We start from the raw sequence: 19806 nt of genomic DNA, 5'->3' as shown, positions 1-19806 counted from the left end.
AGAGGAAACCATTGACTGACCTTTGGACATGCTAGAGTAATATAGGGAACTGAATTAAAATGGACCAATAGGGGACAAGATAATCGTAGAGAGTATAAGGGTAAGTAGTGCTTATGGTTTATTAGTGCTAACTTGTAAAATTACTTATTTGGACCAGTGAGGGGCCTTAGAATGAGAATATGGTGTTTAATTTGAGAGCTAGAGAAGTTCTAAGGGAAAAAGTGAAGAGCAGACTTTGTGCAGCCAAGAATAGTTTAAACCCAATTAGGCGGTGCTGCCCGATGTTGCGCTATGCGCAAAACCGCGCAAAAGAGGGTTTTAAGAGAGGGAGATCAAGGAGTTAGGAATTGACCCAAAATGGCCAATAAAACTACAGCTTCAAGGCAGTAACCACTCCCACAGGGGCAGGCAGGCTGCTTAATGTTTATCACTGCCACTGATGAACACAGAGACTTCTCTTTAGCCCAAGCAAACAATGGCCTCCAAGAAACTTACAAACAGTTCAGAACAGCAAATCTGTAACTGAACTTTTTTAAATCTCAGAAAAGTGGGGAAAAAACAAGATTTTTTTTGTTTTTTTGTTTTTTTTAAGGAAAGCAGAGGTTCACAAGTATCAACAAGTTAGAACAGTGCAGTAAATGACCCCACACTTCAGTGCTAGGCCAGAGACAGATAAAATGCAAGTTTTAAGATAAAAATGATTTTAAAAATAATTGCAGGCAGGAAATTCAGTAATCAGCTCTAGGTTGTGTTCTAAATACAGTTACCAACACAGAAATCAAGTTTAACAAGCCAGAAAATGCTCAAAAGTAGGCGGCAATGCAGAAAAACTTAACAAATAATCTGAAGCAAAATACTTAAAATCTCAAAAGTGGCTCCTTTCTTCTCTCAGCGTTTTCTCCTCTTGGTGGGTGCTTCACCCACAGCCAACAAGTCTGAAAAGACGCCAAAACCACGAGGCAATCGAGTTTTAAGAGAGGGAGATCAAGGAGTTAGGAATTGTCCCAAAATGGCCAATAAAACTACAGTTTCAAGGCAGTAACCACTCCCACAGAGGCAGACAGGCTGTTCAATGTTTATCACTGCCACTGATGAACACAGAGACTTCCCTTTAGCCCAAACAAACAATGGCCTCCAAGAAACTTACAAACAGTTTAGAACAGCAAATCTGTAACTGAACTTTTTTAAATCTCAGAAAAGTGGGAAAAAAGCAAGACTTTTTTGTTTTTTTGTTTTTTTTAAGGAAAGCAGAGGTTCACAAGTATTAACAAGTTAGAACAGTGCAGTAAATGACCCCAGACTTGAGTGCTAGGCCAGAGACAGATAAAATGCAAGTTTTAAGAAAAAACAATTTTAAAAATAAGTGCAGGCAAGAAATTCAGTAATTAGCTTTAGGTTGTGTTCTAAATACAGTTACCAACACAGAAATCAAGTTTAACAAGCCAGAAAATGCTCAAAAGTAGGCGGCAATGTAGAAAAACAACAAATAATCTGAAGCAAAATACTTAAAATCTCAAAAGTGGCTCCTTTCTTCTCTCAGCGTTGTCTCCTCTTGGTGGGTGCTTCACCAACAGCCAACAAGTCCGAAAAGATGCCAAAACCATGAGGCAATCAGGTTTTAAGAGAGGGAGATCAAGGAGTTAGGAATTGACCCAAAATGACCAATAAAACTACAGTTTCAAGGCAGTAACCACTCCCACAGGGGCTGGCAGGCTGCTCAATGGTTATCACTGCCACTGATGAACACAGAGACTTCCCTTTAGCCCAAGCAAACAATGGCCTCCAAAAAACTTACAAACAGTTCAGAAGAGCAAATCTGTAACTAAACTTTTTTAAATCTCAGAAAAGTGGAAAAAAAGCAAGATTTTTTTGTTTTTTTAAGGAAAACAGAGGTTCACAAGTATCAACAAGTTAGAACAGTGCAGTAAATGACCTCACACTTGAGTGCTAGGCCAGAGACAGATAAAATGCATGTTTTAAGAAAAAAAAACGATTTTAAAAATAAGTGCAGGCAGGAAATTCAGTAATCAGCTTTAGGTTGTGTTCTAAATACAGTTACCAACACAGAAATCAAGTTTAACAAGCCAGAAAATGCTCAAAAGTAGGCGGCAATGCAGGAAAACTTAACAAATAATCTGAAGCAAAATACTTAAAATCTCAAAAGTGGCTCCTTTCTTCTCTTAGTGTTTTCTCCTCTTGGTGGGTGCTTCACCAACAGCCAACAAGTCCGAAAAGATGCCAAAACCACAAGGCAATCAGGTTTTAAGAGAGGGAGATCAAGGAGTTAGGAATTGACCCAAAATGGCCAATAAAACTACAGTTTCAAGGCAGTAACCACTCCCACAGGGGCAGGCAGGCTGCTCAATGTTTATCACTGCCACTGATGAACACAGAGACTTCCCTTTAGCCCAAGCAAACAATGGCCTCCAAGAAACTTACAAACAGGTCAGAACAGCAAATCTGTAACTGAACTTTTTTAAATCTCAGAAAAGTGGGAAAAAGCAAGATTTTTGTTTTTTAAGGAAAGCAGAGGTTCCCAAGTATCAACAAGTTAGAACAGTGCAGTAAATGACCCCACACTTGAGTGCTAGGCCAGAGACAGATAAAATGCAAGTTTTAAGAAAAAAACGATTTTAAAAATAAGTGCAGGCAGGAAATTCAGTAATCATCTCTAGGTTGTATTCTAAATACAGTTACCAACACAGAAATCAAGTTTAACAAGCCAGAAAATGCTCAAAAGTAGGCAGCAATGCAGAAAAACTTAACAAATAATCTGAAACAAAATAATTAAAATCTCAAAAGTGGCTCCTTTCTTCTCTCAGCATTTTCAACTCTTGGTGGGTTGACCAAGAAATACCAGTGTCAAACAAATTCTACCCCAAATAGGAGCTGGATAGTCACCTCAACTCCAAAGGTGGTACTATTTAAATATAGACATAATCCGTATTCCTTAAGCATCAAGCTAAGTGCCCACCAACACCACACACCTATAACTGCTACAATATATTGCAGAATAAACAATTAGTAAAGTAAAAAAAGGTGTGGACGGGCACAATATAGCCTTGATGCACACTATGTCTTCTCAATTGCCCAAAGGGCTTATTGTCATATACCATCAAAACCGAACCATTCTGTTGGTATTCATCCCAATCACAGGAAATTTCATCAGTCCAAAATCAACAGTGCTATCTGGTGGTCCATGCCTCTCAAAGAACAAAGCCAAAAATAATCCCCCTGTTCTGCTCAGGCCAGACTGGATGCCACATCCCCAGCAGAAATTATTTATGATATCATAACACCATAAATCAGCCCCAGAACAATATATATCCAACCATTAACCTATCCTAAACACTAAATAGTCAAAGAGCATTCTAATAAACATTCTATAGCCTACTAATACAAATGTCGGCACATAAAGAGTAACAATATTGCATATGAACTCACATTCCTAAACATAGCCCCAATACAAAAACATGCCCAACATATAATGTATAGCAAAGTGCATTTCTCAATTCAACATAGTTATAATCATAAATTGACTGTTAAGGAAAGTCTGTTGGATAAAAAAATAAATTGCCCATTGTCCAAAAAATATTGTCCAAACAGTTAGAAAGTTCGGATGTTTCCGACCCGTATCCTAAAAAAACTTAGTATTCGATCAAAAAGCATAAATTAACTGGATTAGTCAACCCCAAGAGGCATGCTTCACCTGTTTGAAACATAATGGCAAATTGAGTAAGAGAGCTTGTAAATAAGCTTTAAACCACAAAATAATGTTGTCCCAAAGTCTGAATATCCCTTCCGATACAAGCACCCTCCTAAATCAGGGAAAAGCAGAGAAATTCTTAGATATAGTTACCAACATATGTCCCTAAACCATAATCCCAAAAAAGTTTTCATCCAAAATTCAAGCAAGCTGTAACAGAGGATAAATAAGTTCCTTCACATTGTTCCAACCTCCAACGACTGCTGTGACTGAAGAAAAGAACAAAAACTGTTTAAACGCTGAAAGCCAGACCAATAATCCAGTCCTAATGTCCCAAAACCACCATATTGGATTCAAACACCCTTTAAGTTCATGAAAAAAGCACAATGATTGACAGACATAGGCCCCTGTGAAACGATGGAACAAATTCAAATACCAAATCCAATGGACTCATAAAGGGGTACGAGTAATTCCTTCAAACTGCACAGCCAGCACCAACTACTATGCAGTCATAACCGCAAAGTTAATATTCCCAATGACTGCATCCATATCTTCCCCGCTGGGACTGATGCAATTTCCTGTGATTGGGATGAATACCGACAGAATGGTTTGGTTTTGGTGGTATATGACAATAAGCCCTTTGGGCAATTGAGAAGACATAGTGTGCATCAAGGCTATATTGTGCCCATCCTCACCTTTTTTTACTTTACTAATTGTTTATTTTGCAATATATTGTAGCAGTTATAGGTGTGTGGTGTTGGTGGGCACTTAGCTTGATGCTTAAGGAATACGGATTATGTCTATATTTAAATAGTACCACCTTTAGAGTTGAGGTGAATATCCGGCTCCTATTTTTGGTAGAATTTGTTTGGCATTGGTATTTCTTGGTCAACATCTGTGTTGGTGGTTTACGTTTTTTAGAATTTAAATATTTTTTTGAACTTATTTTTGGTTGGGTCCCCATCTTTTGCTCAGGTCAGATTGATGTGCCATGGACCTAGCATCCATTATAAAGGGAATGTCCTCTGATAATGACGATTTGGGGGTTTTCGGTCTGGGCACAGCAAATATGGGTGGTCAACTTGGTGGGGGGGCTGATGATTTGGCAAATCGACATAAGATGGCATTTTCCAAACTTAATAAGGAAATGAGGAGTTTGAGAAGCAATGTGTGGAATTTACGTTTTTACAAGGCATATCAACAGAAACAGATACCTTCCTGGGGACTGAGGGTTAAGATTCAGCCACTTGTTCCTCAGGTTGACCAGTTATTACTAGATGATTGGCTTGCAATACAACAACAAGCCTCAATGGGCTTTGTTAATGCTTTAGTCTCCTATTATGAGAGAACTAAACAACAACAGGTCTCATGTTTGGATAAGTTGAGTAATGGGGTACAAGAATTTCAGACTCTTTCATGTTATAATGCTAGTTTGAACCAACTAAGTAAAGATTTGTCAGAGTTGGAAAATGTTTTGAGGGAGAAAAAAATGAAGAAATTCCAAGATGTTGATGATTTTGATAGGGGGAGACCCTTTGAAATACGCAAGAATGTTAAATTTGCTACCCCGAATATTAAATCAGGGAATTTCAGACCTAAGAGATCCAAATCTATTTTAAAGAAAAGGAACAGGGAAAACATTACCTCAGCTGAGGATACCTCTTCCAATACCGAGGGGGAGGAGGCCCACATGGATAGGTCACCGAGGTCCAAGAGGAATAATTCGGGAGACAGTTTGGCCCACCCTTTAGGTCTAAGTCCAGAAGAGGGGGGAGGAAGCATAAAGATTCCACCCAATTTAGCAGGAATGATGACCGTGATGGCTCAGGTGTAATTTTTTGCAATGTTTTTAATATCTTCTCTGCTAGTCTGTCGGACATGCAAATAAATAAACTTAACAAAGGCCTTAGCTTTGTTCCCAGTTTTTTGTGCCTGAAAACCAGTTTGCACAGGATGTGATAGATTTCTGTCGTAATTTAAATTTACGTCTATTTTTTCAGGGTGAATCTAATCAGATTGATAACAGATCTTTTAGATTTCGGAAATCTACGTTCAAACCACCTATGTCTCTGGTGGTTTCATTATTTCAGGGCAATGTGCTCAAAGATTTACATCGAAATTTGGGTAAGGATTATTTAAGCAGGGACAATATTACTCGTGCTGATGCATAGATGAGCTTAGATCAAATAAGGATATTGTTATCTCTGCGGCAGACAAGGGGTAAGCAATAGTTGTCCAAGACTGGACGCAATATAATGATAAGGCACAGAGACAAATTTTGGATAAAAAATATTATCAGATAATGCCTATAGATCCCACAGCCAGATATAAGGTTGAGATTGATGCCTTTTTGGATTTGGCAGTTGAAGAAGGTATTATTTCTAAGGAAACTGCCCATCATTTGAAAGTTGATCACCCCAAACAACAGTGCTTATACTTGCTTCCCAAAATTCATAAGAATCTTGATAATCCCCTAGGCAGACCTATTGTCTCAGGATGGGGCTCACTTACTGAACCGATTTCTGAATTTTTTACGTATTATTTAAAACCCTTATTGCCGTGTATTTGGGCTCGGAAACAAGATACTACCCAATTTTTTGGGATTGTAGCAGATATACAACTTGAACCCCATTGGTTATTGTGTACGCTTGATGTCACCTCCCTGTATACCAATATCCCCCATTGGGCTGGGTTGGCCTCCCTTTAATATTGGCTGGATAGGGCCAAATTGTATAGACCAGGTTTTAATACTTTATTGGTTTGTTTGGCTGAACAGGTCCTTACTAAGAATGTGTTTTATTTTCAGACACAATGTGTATGGCAGACACAGGGCACTGCTATGGGGGCATCTTTTGCCCCCATATATGCCGACCTGATTATGGCCTACATAGAGGAGCAATTGATTTATAATGTTAGTCATAATATTTATTTGGTAGAAATTGATATCTGGAGACGATATCTTCCTGACTGCTGGATGGTATGGAGAGTGGATGCCTCTTATTTGGCAGAGTTTGTTGGATATTTGAATCATAATATATGGGGGATTCAATTTAAGGTAACATGGCACCAAAAGGAGATTACCTGTTTGGATGCCTTGGTTAAACGTACCCCTGATGACACCTTGGAAACTGAAGTTTTTCACAAATTTCCACAATACAATACTTTACTACATGCATCCAGCTTCCACCCCCAGCATGTCATCAGGAATATCCCCAAGTCCCAATTTCTTAGGATCAGAAGGATTTGTTCAGACTCCTCTGTGTACAACCAATATAAGTATGATCTTTCCAACCGCTTTAAAAATCGGGGTTACAGGGTAAGTGACATCTGTAGAGCGGGTCAGTTTGCTTCCCAGCAGAATATATCTAATTTGCTTGTATACAAGGGTGATCAACCTGCTAAGAGTAATAATGTCAGGTTAGTTACGACATATGGTAAAACTACACATTCCTTTATGAATATTATTTTGAGACATTGGGATATATTACAAGGTGAAGATTCACTCAGGGAATTTGTGGGTGATAGATGTAATTATTCCTTTCGTAAAGGCCGGCCATTGAGTTCCTTGTTCAATCACTATAAAAGGTATTAAAATCAGGATAGGTCTTCTGTTCAGAGAACTATGATGGGAGACAAACTGATGGGTTGCAATCCTTGTGGTGATTGTTGTAATTGTTCTAAGGTTTATAAAACTAGCAGCTTTACTAACCAGAATATACCTTATGTGTTTGATATACATTTTTTTGCTACTTGTAGCACTAATTGGATGATATATCTGGCAAGCTGTACATGTCCAGCATTTTATGTTGGACAAACCTCCAGACCACTTAGAATGTGGATAAGTGAACATATGAGTGATATCAGGAACTGCAAACAAGCCAGTGCATTGTATAAACATATATGTAAACATAAGACTGGGTCTTTCAGATTTACAGTTATTGACCTCATTGTACATAAAACACAGGATAAGGAAGTAAGACATGAGATGCTAAATGTAAAGGAAAAGAAATGGATAGTCAAGCTTGGTGGATTATTTCCACCTGGCCTGAATGATCATTTTTAAAAAACCCTGTTTATTTAATAATTGTGTAATTGATAACTGATTGCTACGTTTATATATAGCTTTGTTGGAGGGAATTTTTGTCATTTGTTTTTTGCTCACCGAGGAAGGCAGTAATGCCGAAACTGGTCTGATGTTATTGTTGGGTAGGTGTATTTTTTAATACATCATGTACTATTTATAATATAATATATTTTTTCCACACCGAATTGTGCTGGCTCTGCTTTTTTTGACTTGTGACATTTAGGATTTTGGGCCGTTGCACTACCCGTACTTGCGTGTCTCTTACAGTATTACCTAGCAGGATATGGCCATTCTATGCAGTTGAGAAAAGCACAAGGAGAGGATCCCAAGCCAGCATACTAACAAGGTGCTGGACCATTTACACAAAACCCACAGTCTATTGTCAGTAGCTACCCCTCCACAATGGCAGGTGTGTGCCAGAATGTGTAGTCTATATGTCTCAGAATATTGGTCTCAGCTTCCTTCATCCTGTATTTCCCTGGTAAATAACTGTGAGCAAAAAATGATAACTGTCAGTAGTTGATGACATGATACATCACAGTGTAATACAGTACATATGTCAGAAAATCTATGCTACAACCAAACATGTCACACAAGCAGCACAGACAGCAATAGTTACAGTATCCCCCGTATGTTATGCCCATTGTTTCTCCATACTGGCAACCTATCTACAGGTATCCTGCAGAAACAGTTTGCTAGGTGTAGCTGTAGCACACAAAACCCTGAACTGGAGTCCAACCCTCCCTGGAATGGATGCACACACCCAATATAGAAGGTCATACTGGGCATGCTCCTACACTTAGAGAAATGAAGCCCATGTCTCACAACACAGTGGACTACAGATATTGGTGATTCTCCACTGTCTGTGCACTCACACCAAATTGAACACCATTGATACTTCACACACACATTGGATAGGAATACTTACAAGTAACCAAAAACTGAGGGTAATGCTACTCAATGACAGAAGTCTAAACCTCAAAATGCATGCACTCGAGGCACTCCTCAGTATGGAGAACATCGACATCTGTGCAGTAACAGAAACCTGGTTTAAGGCTCCTGAGAGCACCCCAGCACTACTAGGCTATAACTCGTACCATACCTTTTGGCCACAGAACCAGGACCAAAACACAAAAGGTGGGGGTGTATCCATATTCATCAAGGATACCCACACCTCCAGGTTAGTGGTGCAGCACAATGCATCAGAGATCATCCATGTGCAACTAACAACGGGCAAAACTGCAATCCAAATTGTAGCTTGCTACAGATCACCCACCATGACCCAGGACCCCCATTCAGCATTTCTGGAGACACTGGGAAATATGTAGGTCCAACCAAACACGCTAATACTGGGTGATTTCAATTACCCAAACATAAACTGGGAGAACTATTCAAGTAATAACTCCCTTGCCCAATGCTTCCTAGAATTTATAAACTCGAATGCCCTGAATCAACTGGTCAACACCCCCACCAGAGGGAACAGCATATTGGACCTGGTCATCACCAACATGGGCAACTGGTGTTCCACACCAGAGGTCAACCCATTGATGGTTAGATCAGACCATAGACTAATCACTCTGGATATCCACATTCCACCCCCACCCCCAATAAAGAAAACCACCATGAAAAACTTTTCAAAAGTAAACTTCACTTTACTTAAGACTGAGGTGGAAAGTTTCACAGCCCCCATGCTAAAGGACAATGCTGTCCAAGCTGCTGAAACCTTTACAAAGGGGGGCATTTTCAGGAATGCATGGATCATGCTATCACAAGTAAAACCAAGACTCACTACTCCAATAAAAGGAAACCAGTCTGGTGGACCCCTGCCATAAACAAGCTATACAACAGAAGGAGGAAACTAGTACAGAAAAGAGTACAATCCCAAGAAGGAAAGAAATCCCTGATCAGTATCAGCAAGAAACTATGATACCTCATTAAATCATCCTAGGCTAGTTTCAAAAGTAAAATTGCCAATGACTCCAAAGATAACCACAAAGCGTTCTTTAGCTATGTCAAGAACCTAAGTGGAAACTCTCAGATCTGCTCTGAGTTAGTGCAGAATGGCACAAAATACACTGAAGCAACTGATATTGCCAACATTCTGGCAGACAGGTTTAGTGCAAACGTCACCCCCTCTCACCCCCTATAGGGCCCATAACCATACCAGAAGAATGTAGGGCCCCGTCAATCACCGACACACAGGTTAAAACAGCCCTATCCAAAGCCAAAAACACAGCTTCAATGGGTCCGGACGGTGTCCCAGGCTGTGTCTTACAAGAGCTCCAAAATGAACTAACCCCTCACCTAAACACACTGTTCAAACTCAGCCTCTCTACAGGCTATGTACCCACAGAGTGGCACACAGCAACAGTTATCCCACTCCACAAAGGTGAAGCCACAACGGACCCCAGGAACTATCGCCCTATAAGCCTGACTGGCCTGGTCTGCAAGGTATGGAGTGCATCATCATGGAACTCATTAACAGAGACATTGGTAACCTCCAAACCTTGGACCCTACCCAGTTTGGCTTTGTTAAGGGCAGATCATGCCTCCTAAACCTGGTGGACTTCTTTGAGACAGTTACCAAGGCATTAGACAAGGGAAAGGAGGGCCACACAGCCTACCTAGATCTTGCAAAGGCTTTTGACACCATTACCTGTTCTAGTATTATAGACAAGCTCACCAGCTTGAACATAAACCCCTACGTCATGAGATGGGTTGCCAACTGGCTCATGGATAGAACCCACATGGTGAGAGTTGCAGGCTCTACTTCCGACTCTAAACCGGTTACAAGTGGCTTCCCCCAGGGCTCAGTCCTAGGACCCCTCCTGTTTGGTATATACTTTTCAGAGGTACAAGCACGCATAGGAGGACTATGGCTGACCAAGTTTGCAGACGACTGCAAGCTAGGGGCCATAATTGCTTCTCCGGCTGATACAGACACCCTCCAGAAGGGTCTCACTGAGATGGATACCTGGTGTCAAAATCATGACCTCAAGCTAAATGCCAAAAAGTGCATAGTCATCCCCTTTGGAAAAAATAAAGTACCTGCAAACTACCACATAGCTGGTAGTCCCTAAATACAGAAAATGTAATAAGGGATCTGGGGACCCAAGTAGATAGTAATCTCTCCTTTGATAATCATATTGCCAAGGTGGTTAGACAATCCTTCTATGTTGCCCACCTAATCACAAAAGGGTTCACATCTAGAACAAAAGAGGTTATTGTGCCTCTCTACTCATCATTCATTAGACCCATCATAGAATACAATGCCCCATTTGGGATGAACCTTACAAGACACCTGCAACAGCTGGAAAAGCCACAAAAGTACCTCACCAAGAGGATTACTGGCCTTAAACAGATGCCCTATGCAGCCCAACTCAAGAAACTCCAGCTGTACTCAGTTGCATACCACTTACTCAGAGGTGATCTCTGCCTGACATAAAAGGCCATGTCCAACCCAGAATTGAAGGACATGCTCCACCTAAAAAAAAACAAATCCCAGAGAGTCACACTCTCTAGCGATATAAACCTCACCACAATGATAAATAAGACATGCCGGTGGGATAGATTCCTGTCCCAGAGACTCCCCATGCTTTGGAACAGGATTCCAATATACATCAGGCAGAGCCCCTCATTAACACTCTTCAAGAAAAACCTTGTTGGGTGGATGGGCAACAGAAAATTTACCCCCGGGGATCACTGCAGTGGCTCTGCTGGACAGTGGCACAGGGAACTAATGGCTCTGTTGGACAGAGGCCCAGGAAACTAATCTAAGGGGTTGGCAAAAGCCAACACATTCTGGCTAGGCTTATAAATGCCCTTGGGCAGATAGCCTAGTACTTACCTATGAATCTATGAACCTATATCTAAGGCCAACATAATATAATATGTCAAACATGCACACACACTGAAACATGGGGAAGAGAAAGAGACAGTGACAGAAAGAGTCCCATTATGAGGCCTTTCCCATCCAGTACACATCCCATTGGCCTATATCACATGATGTGCTGATGTCATTCACTATAGAAATACCTTTGGTTAGCCCCCAGCCCTATAGTCTCAGTGGTGCTTGTGATAACTCTGTGACACTACAGTCCAAATAAGTGAACCCCATGTCGCACAATACAGTGGACTACAGATATTGGTTATTCACAGCTGTCTGTGCACACACCATTGATACTTAACACACACACACACACACACACACACACACACACACACACACACACACACTGGATAGGAATACTCACACATATCTAAGGTCAACATAATATAATATGTCAAACATACACACATTGAGATGTGGGGAAGAGAAAGACAGACAGCGACAGAGAGAATCTCATTATGAGGCCTTTCCCACCCAGTACACATCCCATTGGCCTATATCACATGATGTGCTGATGTCAATCACTGTAGAAATACCTTTGGTTAGCCCCCAGACCTATAGTCTCAGTGGTGCTTGTGATAACTGTGTGACAGTACAGTCCAGATAAGCATCCATGTAACAGTTGTAATCTCAGTCCTGTCAAATGTTAAGTTGTGTGTGAGTGTGTGTGTTTCTAGATGAATGTGGTTGAGACCATTCACACACACTAAACTTCTCTTACCCCTCTTTCACCATGGCTACTGATGTCACTCACCTTCAAAGATACCTTTGGACAACTTTCCAACATATAGGTTCTGTGGTGTTTAAATCAGACCATAGACTAATCACTCTGGATATCCACATTCAGCCCCCACCCCCAATCAAGAAAACCACCATGAAAAACTTTTCAAAAGTAAACTTCACGTTACTTAAGACCGAGGTGGAAAGTTTCACAGCCCCCATGCTAAAGGACAATGCTGTCCAAGCTGCTGAAACCTTTACAAAGGGGGGCATCTGCAGGAATACATGGATCGTGCTATCTCAAGTAAAACCAAGACTCACTACTCCAAGAAAAGGAAACCAGTCTGGTGGACCCCTGCCATAAACAAGCTATACAACAGAAGGAGGAAACTAGTACAGAAAAGAGTAAAATCCCAAGAAGGAAAGACATCCCTGATCAGTATCAGCAAGAAACTATGATACCTCAGTAAATCATCCTAGGCTAGTTTCGAAAGAAAAATTGCCAATGACTTCAAAGATAACCACAAAGCGTTCTTTAGCTATGTCAAGAACCTAAGTGGAAACTCTCAGATCTGCTCTGAGTTAGTGCAGAATGGCACAAAATACACTGAACCAACTGATATTGCCAACATTCTGGCAGACAGATTTAGTGCAAACTTCACCCCCTCTCACCCCCTAAAGGGCCCATAACCATACCAGAAGAATGTAGGGCCCCATCAATCACCGACACACAGGTTAAAACAGCCCTATCCAAAGCCAAAAACACAGCTTCAATGGGTCCGAACGGTGTCCCAGGCTGTGTCTTACAAGAGCTCCAAAATGAACTAACCCCTCACCTAAACACACTGTTCAAACTCAGCCTCTCTACAGGCTCATGTACCCTGAGTGGCACACAGCAACAGTTATCCCACTCCACAAAGGTGAAGCCACAACGGACCCCAGGAACTATCGCCCTATAAGCCTGACTGGCCTAGTCTGCAAGGTATGGAGCGCATCATCATGGAACTCATTAACAGAGACATTGGGAACATCCAAACCTTGGCCCTACCCAGTTTGGCTTTGTTAAGGGCAGATCATGCCTCCTAAACCTGATGGACTTCTTTGAGACAGTTACCAAGGCATTAGACAAGGGAAAGGAGGGCCACACAGCCTACCTAGATCTTGCAAAGGCTTTTAACACCATTCCCTGTTCTAGTATTATAGACAAGCTCACCAGCTTGAACATAAACCCCTATGTCATGAGATGGGTTGCCAACTGGCTCATGGATAGAACCCACATGGTGAGAGTTGCAGGCTCTACTTCCGACTCTAAACCGGTTACAAGTGGCTTCCCCCAGGGCTCAGTCCTAGGACCCCTCCTGTTCGGTATATACTTCTCAGAGGTACAAGCAAGCATAGGAGGACTATGGCTGACCAAGTTCGCAGATGACTGCAAACTAGGGGCCATAATTGATTCTCCGGCTGATACAGACACCCTCCAGAAGGGTCTCACTGAGACGGATACCTGGTGTCAAAATCATGACCTCAAGCTAAATGCCAAAAAGTGCATAGTCATCCCCTTTGGAAAAAATAAAGTACCTGCAAACTACCACATAGTTGGTAGTCCCTAAATACAGAAAATGTAATAAGGGATCTGGGGACCCAAGTAGATAGTAATCTTTCCTTTGATAATCATATTGCCAAGGTGGTTAGAAAATCCTTCTATGCGGCCCACCTAATCATAAAAGGGTTCACATCTAGAACAAAAGAGGTTATAGTGCCTCTCTACTCATCACTCATTAGACCCATCATAGAATACAATGCCCCATTTGAGATGAACCTTACAAGACACCTGCAACAGCTGGAAAAGCCACAAAAGTACCTCACCAAGAGGATTACTGGCCTTAAACAGATGCCCTATGCAGCCCAACTCAAGAAACTCCAGCTGTACTCGGTTGCATACCACTTACTCAGAGGTGATCTCTGCCTGACATACAAGGCCATGTCCAACCCAGAATTGAAGGACATGTTCCACCTAAAAAAAAAAAAAAACAAATCCCAGAGAGCCACATGCTCTAGCAATATAAACCTCACCACAACGATAAATAGGACATGCTGGAGGGATAGATTCCTGTCCCAGAGACTCCCCATGCTGTGGAACAGGATTCCAATATACATCAGGCAGAGCCCCTCATTAACACTCTTCAAGAGAAACCTTGTTGGGTGGATGGGCAACAGAAAATTTACCCCCGGGGATCACTGCAGTGGCTCTGCTGGACAGTGGCGCAGGGAACTAATGGCTCTGTTGGACAGAGGCACAGGGAACTAATCTTAGGGCTTGGCGAAAGCCAACACATTCTGGCTAGGCTTATAAATGCCCTTGGGCAGATAGCCTAGTACTTACCTATGAATCTATGAACCTATATCTAAGGCCAACATAATATAATATGTCAAACATACACACACTGAAACATGCGGAAGAGAAAGACAGTGACAGAAAGAGTCCCATTATGAGGCCTTTCCCATCCAGTACACATCCCATTGGCCTATATGACATGATGTGCTGATGTCATTCACTATAGAAATACCTTTGGTTAGCCCCCAGCCCTATAGTCTCAGTGGTGCTTGTGATAACTGTGTGACACTACAGTCCAAATAAGTGAACCCCATGTCTCACAATACAGTGGACTACAGATATTGGTTATTCACAGCTGTCTGTGCACACACTATTGATACTTAACACACACACACACACACACACACACACACACACACACACACACACACTGGATAGGAATATTCACACATATCTAAGGCCAACATAATATAATATGTCAAACATACACACATTGAGATGTGGGGAAGAGAAAGACAGACAGCGACAAAGAGAATCCCATTATGAGGCCTTTCCCGCCCAGTACACATCCCATTGGCCTATATCACATGATGTGCTGATATCATTCACTGTAGAAATACCTTTGGTTACCCCCAGACCTATAGTCTCAGTGGTGCTTGTGATAACTGTGTGACACTACAGTCCAGATAAGCATCCATGTAACAGTTGTAATCTCAGTCCTGTCAAATGTTAAGTTTTGTGTGAGTGTGTGTGTTTCTAGATGAATGTGGTTGAGGCCATTCACACACACTAAACTTCCCTTACCCCTCTTTCAGCATGGCTACTGATGTCACTCACCTTCAAAGAAACCTTTGGACAGCTTTCCAACATATAGGTTCTGTGGTGCTTGTGATAACTGTGTAATGCTATAGTGTAACAAACCCTTTAGGTAACAGTTCTAATCCTGGTCCCGGCAACTATGAAAATGTGTGAGAGAGTGTGTGTGTCTTTGCAGATACCTGATTGTGGTCATTCACAATTACTATACTTCTCTTACCCCTCCTTTAGCATTGCTGCTGATGTCACTCACCTTCAAAGATACCCTTGTACAGCTTTCCAACATATGAGCTCTGTGGTGCTTGCGATAAGTGTGTAATACTCTAGTGTAGCAAACTAGTTAGGTAGGAATTCTAATCCTGGTCCTGGCAACTGTGAAAATGTGTGTGTGTGTGTGTGTGTGTGTGTGTGTGTGTGTGTGTGTGTGTGTGTGTGTGTGTGTGTGTGAGAGAGAGAGAATGCGTGTCTTTATAGACACCTGATTTTGTGATCAGTCACACTTACTACACTTCCCTTACTCCTCCTTTAGCGCTGCTGCTGATGTCACTCACCTTAGAGATATGTTTGGACAATGTTCTACCTATAATCTCTGTGGTGTGCGTGATAAATGTGGAACAATATAATAGCAATAACTACATAAGTAGGGGTTTGAATATATATATATATATATATATATATATATATATATATATATATATATGTCCATACCCTAAAGATTTTGGCCCCATTTACACCCAGTACACTTCTCAGTGCCTGACTTTAGCAGTCCTGCAGATATCATTCACCTTAGAAGTATCTGTTGGAAACCCTAAAGCATGTAAGGTCAGTGCTGCGTGTGGTAAATCTGTAACATAATGGTCTGAAAACATAGTTAGATAGAGGTTTGAACCTCACTCCTGGCAAATGTAAATGTGTGTGTAGGGTAAAATATTTTGTGAAATCTCTCACCCACTATATCATCCAATGCCAGTATTTTCAAGGGCTGGTGATGTTCCTCACCTTAGAAGTACCTTGGGACAACATCCATCCTATAAGCTCTGTGGTGTGTGCGATAAATATGTAACTCTGTAATAGCAATATATAGCTAGGTAGTGGTTTGAAACTCAGTACTGGCAAGTGTGTGTCTGTCTCTCATCAATATCCTGTGTGTGATTGTGTAATAACAGGATCCAGTGGGAGTGGGTTTTGTTAAATTATTATATTGAGGACCTAGTATTTGTCCCAATGTCCACATTACAAGGCCAACAGTTGTCAAACACTGTAGAGGATGGTGTAGACAATCCACAGCCCTAAATGTCTAGTGCCATGTGCAATGACTGTGTGACAGTATGGATTAGTGAACAATATAGGCAACACTTCTAATACTCAGAGACAACTCTCCACCCACGGATCATGCACAAACACACTTGGCTAGGCAGCAACCACTATATCAGTAGTTCTCCTGCAAATTGCCTCATAGATAGTACCCACAGTGTGATTGCACTGGACTACATGCCTGTCAACCACAACAGTGCCACTGACATCAGAAAGTACTTTGATGTGTTACATCTCCTGACTGAGTGTGTGTTATCCAGCAAGTAAAAGGACATGGCACCCTGTTCCATCCCTTCAGTAGCCCAATCAATGTGTACAGTGGCACTTTTGTGATGTACACCACTGGACACCTGCAATAACTGTAGAGGTTGCAAATGTACCCCACAAAGATAATACCCGGCCTTACACACATGCCCTGTATGGACAGACTCCTATAACTCCAATGAATCCCTGTATCATACTTTCTGTGTAGGTGCAACCACTGCCTGAGTTGCACAGCCATGTCTCACCAAACTGGGTCAGGAATGCTACCTCAGAAGATCCCAGTCTGTCCACACAATATGCCCCAGATACCTCAAGCACACGTCCACACTGCAAAGGACATGCTTGTGGAATAAGGTTCACAACCCAGACACTGTCCATGGCATGGAATATAAATCACATACATGTGTAGTAATGCAAAAAAAATGGCAATCCACAATACACATCTGGATGAGTGGATAGGGAATACAATACTCACCCCTGGGGATCATTCAAGTGAGTATACTCATTAGTCACACTGGGGACTGTTTTCATGTGGTCTGATGCCAGGGTATTTCCTTGGGCTAGCCTTGTAGACCCTTTATGGCCATTCACCTACTACACACCTATGATGCTATGAACCAATGGATCTCAGTACTGCCAAGTGTGTGTGTGTGTGTGTGTGTGTGTGTGTGTGTGTGTGTGTGTGTGTGTGTGTCTGTGAGTGTCTGTGTATAGTAATCTCAGTGTGTTTGTTTGATGAATACCACCAGGGCCGGTGTTAGCATTTTGGGGGCCCCCAGCAATTTGTCAAGTTGGGGGCCCCCTGGCCACTTTCAGTCTAAGTATCACCCTGTCACTGCCACTACTTCTATCCATCTTTTTAGTTCATGCTGCAGGCTTTTAGGAGTAGTACACATAGATTGACCTGTAGCTACAATGATCTTATTAAAACAGGCATACATACCACACTGTGTTGGCCCATCTCACAAGGGGACATTTACAGTTATTGCCATTTAGGTGTAACAAGGATACATTACAACAACTCTGTACAGGACAGAACTAATATGCAATGGAACTCTAGGCACTGGTTACTGTTTCAGCCCCCGCCAAAAAAAAAAAAAAAAAAACACACACACCCTCCAGAGTTCCCCTCTGTTTTCCCCATGTTGGGCTTCCCACTTATACACATTACTTTTTTTCTTCCATTTCTCACATTTTACCTTTTTTCTTCAGCTTTTTCAAGAAGCCATAACTTTATATATACTCTAAAGTGCTTTTTAAGTTTATTTTTTTTTCTTTTTACCCAATGATGGCTTGAACAGAAATGATGATTAAGGAAAGAAATTCAATGTTGCTGTTCAGCTTTAGTTTTCCTTCTGTCTTTTCGATATACTTTCTTGACCAAGTCAGCATAGTAATAACCATTTAGGAAATAACTCCATTAAGCCGCTGCCACCAGAAGCTAGAGCATTACCCAACCTTTTAATCCAAAATTGGCCTAAAAAAAATTGTGAGTAAGAAAAAAGAATTTCATTCTTTTTTTCTTTCAATGAAGTCATAAGTTGTACCCAAGACTTAAAATTCAAAGCTGACAAAAATAGGAGCTCCAAGTAAATTAAAAAGTCAATTGTGAGGATACATAGATCCTGTATGTGAATACTGCCTGCATCACTAATCCTCCCAAAAAGACAGTCACTGCCTATGCAACCCTCTGGTGTTAGATTGGGATGAAAGCAGAGGTTCAAATGGCCAGAGTCATGTATTTCAAGTGACTGCTGAAATACATATATATAGCATGCCTACTAACTCCTTGATCTTAACCCCAAAGGCACCCAGCTGTATATGTGTCTGATGTTTGATTGTGAGGAAAGTGAAAATAAATAATGACTGCAATAATGTATTCTACTTTGCTACCAGGCAGTACACTGCCCCTACAGGAGCTAAAGTAACTTTCTTTGTATACCTCTGAGGTCTGTTAGAAAAGTAAAGGAAATGATGACTACACAATCCCAGCACCCTCATAACCTCAGTAAATTTCTGTACACAAACATCTGAGCAGGGATGTTTTAGAATGTTTCTTGGTGAGGGCAGAGACCATTATCAGTTTTATCCTAACAGGGTCATATATAACTCCATCCAGGCTAAGAGTGCAATCAGAAAATAAAAACATTTTTCCTCCTCATTTTCATCAACCAAAACAGCTTTTTTTTTGGTCCCCACAGTCAAGAATGATTAAAGGGAGCCCCTGTATCTATTTATACAGTCTAGGGAGTGGAGGCCACCTGATAGCTAGAAGATCTAAGTGTCTGAATGCCTGTGACATACATTATGCCTTACTTTTGAAATATAATCACTTGTTAGCTACATTTTTATTGATACCAGAAGAATAACGTGTGTTCCGGCATTATTGGATATTTGCATTGATAAAAATCAGTGATATTTTACACACACACACACACACACACACACACACATACACATCACAGCAATGTTAATTTTGTACTTATTTCAGCAAGTATATTGTACAACACTAGTACTGCTACACAAGATCAGTGACTGCTGTTTAGCAGTCATCAAACAGCAACAGGGATAAGACAATTTTATTTACCTCAGTAAGTAGTAAATTAATGCCTATCATTATTCCTGATTTCACAGATATTCCTGATTTTGTCTCATAATTTTACTCTGTCACACTAAAT

At 41.1% G+C, this 19806-nt stretch overlaps 1 protein-coding gene across 1 annotated transcript in view; it reads left to right on the top strand.

Annotated features, from left to right (window-relative positions):
* Positions 1 to 19806, top strand: part of DGKI (diacylglycerol kinase iota) — a 5490864-nt gene that overhangs the window by 172407 nt on the left and 5298651 nt on the right. The window lies entirely within an intron of this gene.

This window comes from Protopterus annectens, chromosome 11.part0, assembly GCF_019279795.1.
Source record: "Protopterus annectens isolate FY-2018-M chromosome 11.part0, PAN1.0, whole genome shotgun sequence".
Lineage (NCBI taxonomy): Eukaryota > Metazoa > Chordata > Ceratodontiformes > Protopteridae > Protopterus > Protopterus annectens.
Note: the sequence above shows the minus strand (reverse complement) of the source record. Positions and strands in the feature narration are given on the sequence as shown.